This window comes from Pan troglodytes, chromosome 4 (genome assembly GCF_028858775.2).
Source record: "Pan troglodytes isolate AG18354 chromosome 4, NHGRI_mPanTro3-v2.0_pri, whole genome shotgun sequence".
Taxonomy (NCBI): domain Eukaryota; kingdom Metazoa; phylum Chordata; class Mammalia; order Primates; family Hominidae; genus Pan; species Pan troglodytes.
In genome coordinates this window covers 138,772,877-138,790,111 of record NC_072402.2, presented here as the reverse complement: position 1 = coordinate 138,790,111, position 17,235 = coordinate 138,772,877, and the positions used below count along the sequence as shown (strand labels likewise).

The following is a 17,235-nucleotide window of genomic DNA, read 5'->3' as shown; positions in this document are numbered from 1 at the left end:
AGGGGGGTGAATGGAAGCCTAATTTAGAAATGTTGAGAGGTCAATGAAAGTCCAATTGACTAATACGTTAAGAGGTTTTATGATGAGTTCTCTGAGAGCTCATTTGATTAAAAAAGAAGTCTGCTTATTTACTAAGGGAGCAATGAATTCTAATTAAGTTTAATGTTTAGGAACAGGCTTTTCTCATATTCTCCTAAGGCCAAGGGATATTTCACTCTGAAACTATTTTGAGGTCAAAGAAGTGCAGTGTTAACTGAAATGTCAGGAAGAAGGGAAACTCCAATTTGTATACGCACTAGAGAAAATGTGTTTTTACGGGGTTCACTGGTAGTGCAAAGGCTTCAACCAAATGTCACTGAAGTCCTAGTACTTCATTGAGTTCAAATTTGGATGTTTTGCAAGACATTTTTTCTCTATTTGTATTAAATTTTATTTTTCTATTTGTTTATATAAATAGCAAGTTCAGGGAAAGTTAATTTTAGAGGGAAATTAGAAGTTCCTTTATGGTTCCTCCTGTATTTAGTGACTGTTTAGAGGTGGCAATGTATATTTGTGGATTTTATTTTCAAGACTAAATTTTCAAATTCCTTTCAAATTTATGTATAATTAGATCAATCAAATCTCTGGCAATTAGGATCAAATTCACACAAAATTTTGTACTGAAAGCATATTGCATTTACATATAGATCAGTGAATCCTACACATTAACACTATGGCGTGTTTTACAAGTAATATTTAATTCTTAAAACTGAGATCCTGGGTGACTTTTAAATGATGTAAATTGCATTTGGCAACTTAACAGATGTCAATGTATTTATGTAGTTTACAGTGAATTCAGTGGATTTATTGATAGACTGCTGGATTTATGTATTTTTTTCTATGTGGGCCTTTGGAGGAAAATATACAATTATTTCATAAGACCTGTGTGTGAAATTTAAGGAACGAATTAGCCTTTGATAGGATTTCTTCTTTCTCCTGTCCAGTAATCCCAGAGAGTTCATTGAAATTAGTGAAATGTGAGCAAGTTCACTTAGTGTGCACTTTAAATTGAAATGATAAGATTTAGCAAATGGATGAATTCCCTAATAACTCATGATCAGTGTGTTCAAAGAGATGCAGTTAAATTCAGATCAATCAGTATAATTTCAGTTTGAGGTTAATAGGTGACATCAGTACATTTATTTAACCCTGGAGAGGAATTCTCAGTGAATACCTGAAAAGGTTCCTTAGATCCAATATAGTATAGATGAGTTCTAGGATTTATTATAGTTTTAAAATTAAATTATTTTGCTTATAAGGTGGATTTTAAAACTTTGCATTTTTTATGTAATTTTTGATTTAATTAAAATTGAGTGAGGAGTGATTCATTCTATGATCATTTCACATTAACGCAGAAAGCCATAGTTCCTACAATGGTACCTCTGTTGGCCATACATAAAAGGTTCTATGCATAAATCACTTAAAGTTACTCAATTTAAAAGTTTCCAACTTAAATTTGTTTTATTTTAACGTACTTTTTTTTTTTAACAGGCAAGCATTTTGACTAAGAAATCTGGCTGTTGGGAAACCTGTAGGCAATGTCAAAAAACCTTATTTCAGTCAAGTCAAGAAAATGTCCGTAAAACTGATTATGTATTGGTAGAGTTTTTTAAAAAAACATAAAATACATAGAGAAAATAATATAACAATGACTAGCCTAACCACCGTTCAGCTTTATGAAATTTTAATGTCTGCTTTACTTGTTCCAGGTCTTTTAGAAAATAAAACGTTGATGTATTCAAGGCTCCTGAAAATATATTATTTCCCCCTTTACAAAGAGGTAATATATATATATATATATTGAGACTGGGTCTCACTCTTGCCCAGGCTGGAGTGCATCAATGCAATCATAGCTCACTGCAGCCTGGACCTCTTGGGCTCAAGCAATCCTCCCAACTCAGACTCCTAAGTAGCTAGGACTACAGGCATGCACTGCTATGCCTGGATTTTCCCTCCCTCCTTCCCTCCCTCCCTCCCTCCCTTCCTTCTTTCCTTCCTTTCTTTCTTTTCTTTTCTTTTCTTATCCTTCTCTCGTTTTTCTTTCTTTTCTCTTTTTCTTTTCTCTCTTTCTTTTTTCTCTCTTTCTTTCTCCCTCTTTTTCCCCTTCCTTCCTTCCTTCCTTCCTTTCTTCCCTCCCTCCCTCCCCTTCTTTTCTTTCTGACAGGGTCTTCCTATATTGCCCAGGCTTGTTTTGAACTCCTGGCCTCAAGCGATCCTCCTGCCTTGTCCTCCCACAGTGTTTATAGGCGTGAGCCCCTGCACCTGGCTCAGATATCCTTATATATTTCATCTTGTTGACATCTACTCAGTTTCAGAGGTGCTCCATCATTATATCTGCATTTCTTCTTGATGAGATGAAGCCAGACTGTGTTCCTGTGTTTTTATTTTTGTTTTCAGCCAGTTTACACTTACACTAGCAGTGCATGAGAGCTGCTTTTGTTTCATGTGCTCTGTAACCCTTGTTATTTTAATAGGTGCCAATCCGGGTGTGTAGTTCACGTTGGTTAAAATATGCATTTTCCTGTTACTAAAGAATTTGAGAACTTTCATATGTTTATTAACCACACCACTTGGATTTCCTCTTTAAGAGTTTTGACGCTTTTTATTAGGTTGTGTGCCTTTTTATTATTGATTTGTAGATACCATTTATAGGCTTTGAATACTAGAACTTTGTGGTTTATACATGGTACAAATATCATTTTCCAAACTGAGGCTTTTCTTTTCACTCTTTTTATGGTGTTCTGTGATGACTAGTTTTTACTTTTAAGGTAGTGAAATTTATCAGTCTTTTCCTTGATTTGTGCTTTTGTGTCCTGTTTGAAACATTCTTCCCCAAAGTCATGAATAGATGTCCAATATTATCTTCTAAGTGTTTGCATTTTGTTTCCCACTTTCAGATTTCTAAATAGCCTAAAATTGATTCTTTTGTATGGTATGAATTAGGGACCCAAATTTTATTTTTTATATAGATACTTAATTGTCCCAGCACCCATTTAAGGGAATGCTGCCTTTTCCCCATAGCTGTGCTCTCTGTCCATATGTATGTTAGTTTATTTTAGGGGCTCTTAATTAGTTCATTTTTCTATTCCTCCACCAGTACCACACTGTATTAATTACTGCAGCTTTATTTAAATAAACTTTTATATTTGGAATGGCAAGTCCTCTCACTTTGTTCTTCATATTCAAGGGTGCCTTGGCTATTGGTCCTTTGCATTTCCAAGTATTTAGTGTAATTTAGTCTTGTTGAACATGACAACGTGACCACCACCACCAACAAAAATACCTGTTGGGATTTGATTGTGACAGCACAGAATCTATAGATAAATTCAGGGAGAATTGATATCAAGTCTTTAATCCTTACATGTCTTATATGTCTCAACTTATTCAAGAATTTTAAATTTTCTTTAAAAAGTTTTACATTTTTATTTTTGGAAGCCACACACATCTTTTACTAGTATTCCCAGGATCCTTCATATTTTGAATACTATTATAAATGATACAATTTTTAAATAATGTTTTACATTTTTATTTTTGGAGGCCACACATCTTTTACTAGTGTTATTCCCAGGATCCTTTGTATTTTGAATACATTATAAATGATACAACTTTTATTTTTATTATTTTTATTTTTATTTTTGAGACAGGGTCTGGCTCTTTTGCCCAGGCTGGAGTGCAGTGGTGTGATCTCGGCTCACTGCAACCTCCACCTCCCGGGTTCAAGTGATTCTTGTGCCTCAGCCTCCTGAGTAGCTGGAACTACAGGTGTACACCTTCATACCTGGCTAATTTTTGTATTTTTAGTAGAGATGGGGTTTCACCGTGTTGGACAGCTAGGACTACAGGTGTGCACCACCATACCTGGCTAATCAAAAAAAATTTTTTTTTGTAGAGATAGGGAGTCTCACTGTGCAGCCCAGGCAAGTCTTGAACTCCTAACCGCAAACAATCCTCCCACCTTGGCCTCCCAAAGTGCTGGGATTACAGGGTGAGCTACCACACCTTGCTGGAGAAATCTTTTGAGGCTGGGTATGGTGGTTCATGCCTGTAATCCCAGCACTTTGGGAGGCTGAGGGGGGTGGATCACTTGAGTTCAAGACCAGCCTGGCCCACATGGTGAAACCCTGTCTCTACTAAAAATACAAAAAAAAAAATTAGCCAGGCCTGGTGGCATGTGCCTGTAATCCCAGCTACTCAGGAGGCTGAGGCAGGAGAATTGTTTGAACCCGGGAGGCAGAGGTTGCAGTGAGCCGAGATGGCACCACTGCCTCCAGCCTGGACGAGAGTGAGACTCTGTCTTTAAAAAAAAAAAAAAAAAAGACAGAAACCTTTTGAGCCCACTCTCCTCCCTGGAAATGTGTGTGGTACATACTTAACTACTGATTCAATTATTTTAATTGGATTAAGTCTATTCAATTTTACTATTTTTCTTCAACCAGTTTTTCCAGGATATTCATTCTCATAGAGTTGTTCATAGGTTTTTCTTTTGAATTGTTAATCTCTGCTATATCTTTTTTTTTTTTTTTTTTTTGAGAGACAGAGTTTCACTCTTGTTAACCAGGCTGGAGTGCAATGGCGCCATCTCAGCTCACTACAACCTCTGCCTTCTGGTTTCAAGTGATTTTCCTGCCTCAGCCTCCTGAGTAGCTGGGATTACAGGCGCGCACCACCATGCTCAGCTAATTTTTGTACTTTTAGTAGAGATGGGGTTTCACCATGTTGGCCAGGCTGGTCTCGAACTCCTGACCTCATGATCTGCCCGCCTCAGCCTCCCAAAGTGCTGGGATTAAAGGCATGAGCCACTGTGCCCAGCCCAATCTCTGCTATATCTTTAGTTTTGTCTATGCCAAATATTATTTACTTATGCCTTTTTTTCTTTTCTCAATCAGATAATTATCTTTTTTTTTTTTTTTTTGAGACAGGGTCTTCCTCTGTCACCTAGTCTGGAGTGCAATGGCATGATCACAACTTGCTGCAGCCTTAACCTCCTGGACTCACTCCATCCTCCCACCTTAGCCTCCAGAATAGCTGGTACTATAGACATGCACCACCATGCCTGGATAATTTTCATACCTTTTGTAGAGCCAGAGATCTGCCATGTTGTTCAGGCTAGTCTCAAACTCCTGGGCTCAAGCCATCTGCCCTCCTCAGCCTCCCAAAGTGTTGGAATTACAGGCATAAGCCCTGCTTCAGCCATGATTACTTATATAAAGATTCCTTTATAATATAAGCATTTAACAGTACGTATTTCTAAGTAGCACTTTAGTTGCATCTTCCAAGTTTTGGTATGTAGCATTTTCATTATCACTCAGGAAATATTTTTAGATTTTCATTATAAACTATTTTCTTCAAGTTTCAGCTTTAAAACTTTACATGGGGGGTTTATGATTTTTAATTATTGATTTCTAATTTAATTAAATTGAGGTCAAAAGATGTTACCTTTGCCGGGTGTGATGGCTCACATCTGTAATCCCGACACTTTGGAAGGCCGAGGCAGGCGGATTACTTGAGGTCAGGAGTTCGAGACCAGCCTGGCCAACATGGTGAAACCCCGTCTCTACTAAAAATAGCCAGGTGTCCTGGCGCATGCCTGTAATCCCAGCTACTCGAGAGGCTGAGGCAGGAGAATCGCTTGAACCCAGGAAGTGGAGGTTGCAGTGAGCTAAGATCGCGCCACTGAACTCCAGCCTGGGCGACAGAGTGAGACTTTGTCTCAAAAAAAAAAAAAAGAAAGAAAGAAAAAAAAGATGTTGTCCTTATAATATAAATTTTTGGTGTCTGTTAGATTTGTTTTATGATCTAATATGTTGTCATCTTATTTAAAAATTTTATGTGTATTTTAAAATAATGGGGATATTTAAACTATAGAGCATAGGGTTTTCTCCCTATATGTATCTTTTAGATCAAGCCCATTCCTTGAATTCTTCAAATCCAAATTTGGATTTCCTAGCTATTTTCTATTTGGTTCATCTATCAAATACAGGAACAGGTATGTTTAAAACCCCACATATGATTATGGACTCACCAATTTTTATTTTAAATCTGTTTGCCAGGCGCAGTGGCTTAACACCTATAATCCCAGCATTGGGAGGCTGAGATGCATGGATCACCTGTGGTCAGGAGTTCGAGACCAGCCTGACTAACATGGCAAAACCCCATCTCTACTAAAAATGCAAAAATTAGCCAGGTGTGGTGGCGAGCACCTGTAATCCCAGCTACTCAGGAGGCTGAGGCAGGAGAATCCCTTGAACCTGGGAGGCGGAGGTTGCAGTGAGCCAAGATGGCCCCACTGCACTCCAGCCTGGGCAACAGAGCAAGACAGCATCTCAAAAAAAAAATGCTGTTTGCTTTATAAATTTTGAGGTTATATTAGATACATTCAGTTGCAGAATTGTCCTATAATGCTTTTTGCCATTAGGACTTTTTTTCTGATATTCATACAGGTTTTCAGATATTGATATTCTGATAACTGGTATTCATATTTAGTATTGTACATGTATGTTTTCCATGTCTTTGCTTTCATTTTACTGGGTGATGGGCAGAATAATAGCCCTCAAAGATATCTCCATCCTAATCCTTGGACCTTGTGAATGTTATGTTACATGGCAAAGGGAATTAAGGTTGTGCATGGAATTAAGGTTACTAATCAACTGACCTTAAAATAGGGAGATTTTCCTAAATTGTCCTTCTAGGTGCAATGTAATCCCAAGGGTCATTAAGATTGGAAGAGAGGCTAGAGAGGAAAGGGACAGAGTGAGGTGGATATGTGAATATGAAAGAAAGGTGTAGAGAGATGCAACATTCGTGGCTTTGAAGATGAAGGAAGGAGGTCTCCAGAAGCTGGAAAAGCGAGTAAAGAGACTCTTCTCTAAAACCTCCAGAAAGGAATGTAGTATTGCAGACACGTTGCTTTTAGACCTGTGAGACTTGTGTCAGACTTCTGACCTACATAACTGTAAGATAATACATATGTGGTGTTTTAAGCTGCTACATTTGTAGTAGTTTTTTAAAACAGTAAGCAGAAAACTGATAAACAGTGTTTTAAAGTTTTAGTTATGTCATTTGTAAAAAGCATTTAGCTGTATTATTTTTAATCCAATGTGATGTTTTTGTCTTTTCATAAATGAACTTGGGAGACTGAGTATTGCTTGAGGCCAGGAGGTCAAGACCAGCTTGGGGAACATAAAAAGACCCTTTCTCTATAAATACATACATACATACATACATACATACATACATACATACATAAAACAAACTGTTTGTCCTTATTGTGATTACTGATAAATTTGGATTTATTTTTCTAATATTGTTTTGTAATTTCAATCTTCTGGGGCTTTTTCTCTACTTTCCTGCTTTTTACTGGATTAAGTTTTCTTTCTTTTTTATTCCACTTGTTTGGAAGTAACACATTCTTTTTCTTTTTAATCCCAGATGCAGATGGTTAATTGTATTTCTTAGTTTAGAGTACATTATCAACTTTGGTCTGTGCAGGAATCCCCTTATTTTGTTACTTCATTTTCCCCTAACTTTCAGCACTCCTGTTTCTCTATTTACATACTTAGCCTATATGTTTAATATGTGTCTTTAAATATGTATGTTTATGCTTACAAAATATTGCTTTGTTGTTTTTGTCCCTGTAAAATATGGTCAATACGCGGGTACTCATTTTAAGTTTCTTATTCCATTTCTAGCTTTTTACAAAACTCGAATTGTGTTTTTGAGATCTAGTCACATTGTTTTTGAACATCAAGTTTGTTGCGTATGTCCTCTGTGTGACATTCAATAGTGTACATTACCATTACCATTTTACTCTTTATTTTTCCTGTTGTTGGACAGCTACATTTAACTCAGTACCCAGCTATTACAAACAAGGCCATGATAGACTCATTGTATATGTTTCCTTACAAATCAGTGTAAGAAGTTCTTTGATATATTTATACAGAATCTGGATAAATACTTACATGTATTTTCATTAAATACCTCTAGAATGCTTTCCAAAGTTACTGTACTAGTAGCTATTTCCTTCAGATGTGTATAAGTTGTCATTGCCTCACATCCTTGCCAACACTTGCTGTTTTCTAGCTTTGTATTTCTTTTTCATTTTGCTGAATATAAAAGTGATTTTATTTTTAATTTGTATGTATGTGATTACTCATGAGTTTGGGCATTTCTTCCTATGCTCTTTTCTATTTTCTATAGCATTGACTATCTTTTAAATATTTATTTGCATGGGTTCTTTGTGAGTTCTAAATGTCAATCTTTTGTTGGTTTTAGACATTGGAAATATTTTCTGCATTATGCCATCTGCCTCTTATTTTTTTATTTTGCCCATCTTTGAGCAGAAATCATAAATATTGAAGTAAATATATAAATCTTTTCACTTTATAATATGTACTTTTTGGCTGTTGTTTAATCATTTCCTATATAGTATTTTCTAGTTGGTTATTATGGTATGGAGGAACACTTTTTTCCCCCCTTGGTTGATACCGTATGTAGGACCTTTGATAAAGTCTTCAGAAAGATGACTTTGGCAAAGGTGCTAGATTTTAGTGATTTTTCTTCATAGATGATTATTTCATCTGCAAATACCAATACTTTTATCTTGTCTCTTCTACACCTTATACTGCTTAAGCCTTTTTCAAGTTTTGTAGTAGTGGCCAGGGTCTGTTTACTCTGCTGAGAAGTAGTGGTTCTGGTAGGTATTCTTTTCTTCATCCTAATCTTATTGAGACTGTTTCTAAGGTTTCCTCGTTAAGTATAATGTTTACAGTAGACTTTTGATATATAGTCTTTTTAAAGATAAATGTTTCCATATATATCTATTATATATAAGTGTTCAACTTTATTTTTTCTATTACTATTAACAGTTTATTGGAAGTTTGATAAAATATAAAACCATCCAGACTAGTTCTTTTTTTGGGGGGTGTCAGGTCTGTGATTACCATTTCCATTATTTTAATAATTATTATCTATTCAAAAATTTTATGACATTTGTACCAATTTGTCATTTCTATTTTCGTATAAATTTATCTAAGCACTTAGTTTTTCACTCATTTATTTACCATAGTCTTTATAGTTACTTCTTTTTTATTCTGTGTTTTAAGTTATTGTACCTTTTTCTTTTTTGGACAGCCTTCCTCTAATTTTTCTGTTTTATATATACTACATATATAATTATACTTTATATATACATAGATAATCTATTTTATATATACATATATAATATAATATATATTACATTTGAAATATATATACATATTTCAAAATAAGTTCATTTGCTTTGGCTAATTTCTGTTCTTTTTTTTTTTTTTTTGAGATGGAGTCTTGTTCTGTCCCCCAGGCTGGAGTGCAGTGGCGCGATCTCGGCTCACTGCAACCTCCGCTCCCGGGTTCATGCCATTCTCCTGCCTCAGCCTCTTGAGTAGCTAGGACTACAGGTACCCACCACCACGCCCGGCTAATTTTCTTTGTATGTTTAGTAGAGACGGGGTTTCACCGTGTTAGCCAGGATGGTCTCTATCTCCTGACCTCCTTAGCCAGGATGGTCTCCATCTCCTCACCCCAAAGTGCTGGGATTACAGGCGTGAGCCACCGCGCCTGGCCACTCTATTCTTTATTTATACTTTAATTGATTTCTACCCTTATCTTTATTACATCCGCTTTCCTCTTTGAGTTCGCTTATTGCTTTTTTAAAATGTTTGAACTCATTTGCTTTAAATATTTCTTTTTTTTTCTGACACATGCATTTAAAATAAAAAACTTCCATCTAAATTCTACTTTTTCTCTGCCCCAAAAATGTGGGCCAGTTATATTTTCACTGTTGTTAAGTTCCAAGAACATTGTACTTTTCTTTAAGATTTCCTCTTTAACTCAAATATTACTTAATAATTTGCTATTTAGGTTCCAGTAAAATAGGATAAGTTTAAAGAAATTTTTTGGTAATTATTTAAAAATATTTTTGCATTTTGATAGATATATCTGCTTTGATTTACCTAGATTTCTTGACACTTTCTTTCTAGACTAGTATTCAGGAATTTTTTAAGATCATTCTATTGTGTGCTCAAAAAGAATGTATTTTTTGTTCTTGTGATGAATTATTTCTTAATATATTGCTGCACATCAATTATGATTTTCAAATGTTCCTTAATTTTACTTGTCTTTGATGTTTCTCAACATAGTGTATTAAAAATTCCATGTTAGTTGCTGATTATCTATTTCTTTCGGCATTTTTGGTTGTTCCTTTATATATCTTGAGGCTCCATTATTGAGTGTATATATTTTCATGATCATTATATCTTATTGATTTATATTTCTTTTTGTACTTGTCTTTTATATTATTAAAATTATTCTGTATTTTATTGGATTAATATTTGGATGTAATTTTTTTCTCATCCATTTACATTTAACCTTTATTTATAACAACTGTCATGAATCTGTTTCTTATAGGCTCCACATTTCTAGGGCTTGATTTTTAATTCAAACTGAAATTCTCTAACTCCTGATGGGTGAGCTTATGTATGTTTATTTTAGTTACTGTTATTTTAGCACATATCTCTGCCATCACATTTCAATACTTCTTTATTTTTTTAAACCCCTTTCCTGATTCCTACTGGCTAGGTAAGATTTTGTTCTGCTAACTGGCAAGTCATGCATTCTATTTATATTTTTCTGGTGGTTACTACTAACTTATTAAGACCCATGCTAACTTTCTTTTTCTTACCTATGTCTTAAATTTATTTGTGTAATATCTGCAAGGCATTTTTCCTTTGATCCCAGAATGCTGGGATTATGATCCTTAAAGAGGTGAAATGTGTTTCAGGAAGTGCTCCAGCATAAGGCAAGTAGTGACAACATGACCAGTTCTAGGAAATTTTCCTCTAGCATCCTTCACATGAAGAAGTGTAAGAAAAATAACATATGTCTGAAAATATCCACACTATAAATTGGCTGAGTATTTGCCACATAGCCCTGAAATTTCCCGGTAGTTCTCTTGGATGTTAGTGGCACACAGCCATCAGCTTTTTTTTTCTATGTTGTTAGTCTTTTCCAAGAACCAATACCATGTATTGCTTGCATCCAGTGTTGCTAGTGAGAAGTCTGTTGTCAGTTTCATCTTGTTTCATTTTATGTAATGTGTTCTTTCTCTTTGTCATTATTATTCATAAATTTCACCACAATTTGTCTAGGCATGGCTTTGTCTTGTTTACTACTTTGCAAGCCTTCCAATCAGAGGCCTTCTTTCATTATTCTTTAATTCTTAGACATTTGTTTCTGTAATTTCTTCAAAAACCATTCTCCCCATTTTTATATTTATGTTCTTCTGGGACACCAGTTTTTGTGCATTGCTACTTCTTTTAGCCTCTATATCTCTTAACTTTAATTATATATCTTCTAATTATTTTTCTTTCCCTACTTCCTTCTGAGAGAATTTTTCAATGTGATCTTCTAACTCACTAAGTAGTTCTTCAGCTTTATCCTATTATCTCATCTATTATATACTTTGCTTCAATAATTATAGTTTTATACATACTATTTTCACCTTATTCTTTAAACTATTTGTAGTTCTTCTTTTGTATAGCTTATTTTCATAAGTTTATTATGCTTACTTTTAAATTCTTGGTTCTACAGTAATAATATCTCAGTTCTGATATTAACAATATAAGTTTATCTTGCTTTTTAAGTACGTATGTTTTCAAATATACCTACTATACCTAAGTAGGTTTACTTTCAAATATACGTACTTATTTTGAGCCAATATTATCAGCTATTCTTTCTGATAATGTGTATGAAGAAGAGACATGGACCAGATCTAGTCCTTGTCAACCAAGATGAGATAGAGAAGAACGGAGAGGGTGGAGTCTATGGTGGAATTTCCTAAATGCCAGGGAATTCCAGTTAATCACTACTGTCTCATAGCCCCCTAATCAAACAATTCTTCAGGTTTGGATTTTACCTTCCATTCACCTTTTTCCAGAAAAAAGCATTACATGAAAGAGTTACTGTAAATTATAATTCACCAACAATGGGATTTGAGGTGAGGGGAAGGGGAGGGTGAATGTCCAAGGCTAGTCAGTATACAGTTAATTAATATAAATTTTGACCCAAGCAGATTTTTAAAATTGCCTTGACTGTTACCCGTGATGAAAACTATACCCGCAATCTGAACTGTTGCCACTTACTTCCAGTGAGAAGGCAGGAAATCACTGTCCAAAGGTGGGAATAGGAGATTTATTTTAAATATATCATACCACAAACATGATGGCTTACCCTCCTTCCCAGGCTGCAGCCACCACTAAGCCTTAACACACCAGTATTAAACAGACTCCCTCCTCCTTTAAAGCTTCTTAGGGTTTTTTCATTATTTCCTAAGTTCCTAAGTTCTCTGTCTCTCTCTGTCTCTCTTTTTTGAAACAGAGTCTTGCTCTGTCACCTACACTGGAATGCAGTGGCACAGTCTCAGCTCAGTTCACTGCAATCTCCACCTCCCAGATTCAAGTGATTCTCATACCTCAGCCTCCTGAGTAGCTGGGATTACAGGTATGTACCACCACACCTGGCTAATTTTTGTATTTTTAGTAGAGATGATGTTTTGCCACGCTGGCCAGGCTGGTCTCGAACTCCTGGCCTCATGTGATCCACCTGCCTCGGCCTCCCAGAGTGCTAGAATTACAGGCATAAGCCAACCACCCAACCGCATAAGTTCTATAATGTTTCAATGTATGGTTCCCCCATGACTGCTCTTGTAGTATCTGTAACCCATGCTACTCTGCCGTCTTGGCAAGAACCAGAATCAGTGTATGTCTCTTCTCTGCCATTTCCTCAATTCTTCTTCTGGAATGTCTCTGGGACCTATATTAGAGTTTTTCCATCTATCTTCCATGTCTCCTGTGGCAGCTTTAAAACCTTTTCTCCAAATTCTTTACCACTCCTTTATTCAAGAGGTAGGACATATGTCCCCTTATCTTGAATTTGGTCTCTGTGACTGCTTGACCAATGGAAAGCATGGTGAAAGTGATACTTGCTGTTGTAACCCAGCTACCATGTTTTAAAGAAGCCCAGGCCACATAGACAGGTATTATGGTTCACTGCCAGCATCAATCGTGGAAGAGAGGTCACCTCCAAATGATACTAGCTTGCTGCCACTATGTCACTCCCAGCCTTTGAGCCTTTCTACCTGAGGCCTCAGGCATCACAGAGCAGAGACAATTCATCCCCATTGGGTCTTGTCTGAATCCCTGATCCATGGAGTCCCTGAGCATAATATGTCTGTTCTATGCCTTTAAGTTTCAGTGTGGTTTATCACAGTAGATAACATCTTTAAATACTCTTTCGTAATTTGTATCTTTTTGTTCTGTTATTGGGCAGATCTTAAAAATCTTCCTTTATCTCAGATAAAAGGGTTTACTGAACAACAAAGGGTTGTTCTGAACAAACAGGGTTTACTGAACAACAAAATAAGGGTTGTTGAAAGGGTTTACTGAACAACAAAATAAATGATAGAATTGAATTATAACCTAAATAATAGAGTAAATATCCATGTGTCCATATATAATTCCATAGTTACATACCAATTTACTAATTTAGTCTTCATTAGCTTCCAGATTGAAGTTTATACTATATATTGAGGTTTTATTATAATTAATAAGTTTCATTTCTAAAATTTCTGGTTGGCTATATTTATATGGATCCATTCTTACTTTATTTCAGTCTTTTTTTATTTCATAACTTACTATCTTTGGTGGGTATAACTTCTAAATTCATCTCTGCAAGCATCTTAAACAGTTTTATTTTGAATGACACTTTTTGAAAATGTCTTCCTTTTCATTCCTTTCTCTACTTATGTCCATTTCCTAGACCCTGGACATGGTCTAGAATCAGGTTGTATAGTAATGATTTGGGCTTCTGACCCAGCATGGTACTGGAAATAGTACAGATGACTACATTAAGTTTGTTGGCTACAGAGCCCAGTACATATTCTGGATGTTGTTTCTGTGTCCTCCAGCCTTCATAGGCCTGCAACATACCATAATGTATAGCTTCAGGAATTTTTTGGCAATGGCTTTTCAACCTTCCTTGACCCATCCTACCTCTTGGCTCTAACCAATGACACTGGCTTTTATTCTTCATTTTTCATGGTGAACATTTTGTTCCTGAGAGCCCATAAGAGCCAAACCAATGGTAGCCTATGCCAACTTCCCATCCTGATAGCTTGGAAATCCAAGGATTTTATCCCCACTTACCATTTTATGTCTGTTCCATTTCTGGTTTTCCTTTTTTTTGGTTTTTTTTTTTTTTTTTTGAGATGGAGTCTCACTCTGTCGCCCAGGCTGGAGTGCAGTGGTGTAATCTCGGCTCACTGCAACCTCTGCCTCCTGGCTTCAAGCGATTCTTATGCCTCAGCCTCCTGAGTAGGTGGGATTACAGGTGCATGCCACCACGCCCAGCTAATTTTTGTATTTTTTAGTAGAGACAGGGTTTCGCCATGTTGGCCAAGCTGGTCTCGAACTCCTGACCTTGGCCACCCACCTCAGCTTCCCAAAGTGCTGGGATTACAGGCATGAGCCACCGTGCCTGGCCTTGCATTTTTTTTTTTTTTTTTTTTTTTTTGGCCGGGGGCGGATAGTGGGGGGGACGGAGTTTAACTCTTGTTGCCCAGGCTGGAGTGCAATGGCCTGATCTCGGCTCACTGCAACCTCCGCCTCCTGGGTTCAAGCGATTCTCCTGTCTCAGCCTCCCAAGTAGCTGGGATTACAGGTTCATGCCACCACACCTGGCTAATTTTTGTATTTTTAGTAGAGACGGGGTTTCATCATATTGGTCAGGCTGGTCTCGAACTCCTGACCTCAGGTGATCCGCCTGCCTTGGCCTTCTGGGATTACAGGTGCAAGCCACCACACCCAGCCGCATTTTTTTTTAATTTTTAATTTTTACCTGTTACTGCTGTATTTAGAGCAGAGCGTGGTACACAGAAGCATAAACTTACTTCACCAGCTTGACCAGAAAACTTTTGTTACTTTCACTTTTTCACATTCTGTTTCAGTGGTTTTTTTGTTTGTTTGTTTTTGGGGGTCTTTTTGTTTGTTTTTTTGAGACTGAGTCTTACTCTGTTGCCCAGGCTAGAGTGCGGTGGCATGATGTGAGCTCACTGCAATCTCTGCCTCCTGGGTTCAAGCAATTCTCATGCCTCAGCCTCCCAAGTAGCTGGGACTACAGGTGTGAGCCACCATGCCTGGCTAATTTTTGTATTTTTAGTAGAGAGGGGTTTCCACCGTGTTGGCCAGGCTGGTCTCGAAATCCTGACCTCAGGTGATCTCCCCACCTTGGCCTCCCAAAGTGTTGGGATTACAGGCGTGAGCCACCATGCCCGGCCTGTTTCAGTGTTATATAAACACAACAAGTACTTTAATAATGTTTTTTAAAAGTGTTACACATATTTGAAAATGAAGTCAAACTTTTGGTTGAAGAATGAATGTCCACTTAGTCACATACTTTGAAGATATTAAACTCTAAGAAAATAGCTATTTATATGGGATAATCATATGAATGAATTATGCTTCCAAGAATAAGACAAATTCATCCCTAAATGGAAAACAACAAAAAATGCACAAACATGATAAAGAAATTCTTTATTTTTAGGAGAATTACATAATATCAGACAGACCAATTCCATTTTTTGTATATCTGTAAGTCTAATTTCAGCATATAAGTCTATTTTTAAATAGTATCTCAGGTATATATAGCTTAAACTATATAAACATGTCTGCACAACAAATTTTAAAATTTTCAGTTTATATCTATTTTAAAATGTATGACTAATTTAAAATTATGTTAGTATAATTTTCATTTAAAGTTAAAACTTTATGCATAAACCTTAATGGGGTTACTTTATGATTGTTTAAAATAATCTAACATGTAGAGTTACAAAGAAATACTAATTTTGATAAAAATGTATTCTATATGGATAATTCCAGTCTTAAAAATCTGCTCTTCATCTCAGATAAAAGAGTTTGCTGAACAACAAAGTAAATGATAGGATTAGTTTGTAACCCAAATAATAGAGGAGATATCCAGGTATCCTTATGTAAAGAAATAACTAACTAAACAAGTGGGGGGGAAAGTAACAAGTTTTCCTTCCAGAAGAATTTTAATTAATGTAAAAGGAAATAGAGAAATAGAAAATCACCATTAGAATGCCACAATATTAATTGCCACAGGAAATATCTAGCAATGGATACTAAAATTGGTTTAAGCAGAAACATCATATTTGCATAGTTTCAAAGTATATCCCCCAAGTGTTTATTAATTACAAAGAGAAAAAAGTAACTATAGTAGAGAAACATGGCAGACATTATGTTAACCAAGCGATCAAAATTAACATCACCTTAACATTACTTAAAAATGGCTAACATACTTAAAAATGGCTAACATGGTACATTTTATAAGTTCTTTACCACAATAAAAGAAAAAAGATTAATATCACCAGTAGTGTGACATTGGCATCACATACCTGCTGACGTGATGCACTGAAAAGGATACAATGTCATTTCTGCAGTATTTTTCCCAATAATGCATTACCTCAGTTTAATAATGAGAAAACAAAGAATCCCAAACTGAGGGGCATTCTACAAATAACTGGCTAGTACTCTTCAAAAGTCTCAGGTCATGATAGACAAGGTAAGAGTAAGGAACTGTCACAGGTGGTAGAGACTAAGGAGCCATAACAAATGCTTTACAGGATCCTGGATTGGATCTTTGAATAGAAAAAGGACATTGGGGGAAAACTGTTAAATTTGAATAAGATCTGTAGTTTACTTCATAGAATTATACCAAGGTTAATTTCTTAATTTTGATAACTACTATGGTTATATAAGATGTTAGCATTCCGGGAAGTTAGGTGAAGGATATACAGGAACTATCTATAGTATTTTTGCAATTTTATGAGTCTAGAATTATTTCCTAATAAAAAGCCTTTTTGTACAAGACACTTTTCAAGGTTCTTAGGTTATAGCTTTGAATACATAGAAATAGTTCTAATATCACTTGACACTTTGGAGAGAGTAATTGCCCTAATTATTTCCATTCTTTGTCTTAATTTGCTGATAGAGACCTGGACTTAATTTCAGCTGGTGTACAGAGTTCTCTCCAAAAACAAGTGGCCTACTTCACATTCAGTGAATTGATATATTCTTATTTTAAGTT

At 35.9% G+C, this 17,235-nt stretch overlaps 1 long non-coding RNA gene across 1 annotated transcript in view; it reads left to right on the top strand.

Moving 5' to 3' along the window:
• LOC129144106 (uncharacterized) overlaps positions 1-17,235 on the top strand; it is a 19,937-nt gene extending 2,702 nt beyond the window's left edge. The window contains exons 2-3 of the long non-coding RNA XR_008548280.2: positions 12,451-12,573; positions 17,140-17,235. This is a non-coding gene — a long non-coding RNA (uncharacterized LOC129144106). The remainder of the gene's footprint in view (positions 1-12,450; positions 12,574-17,139) is intronic.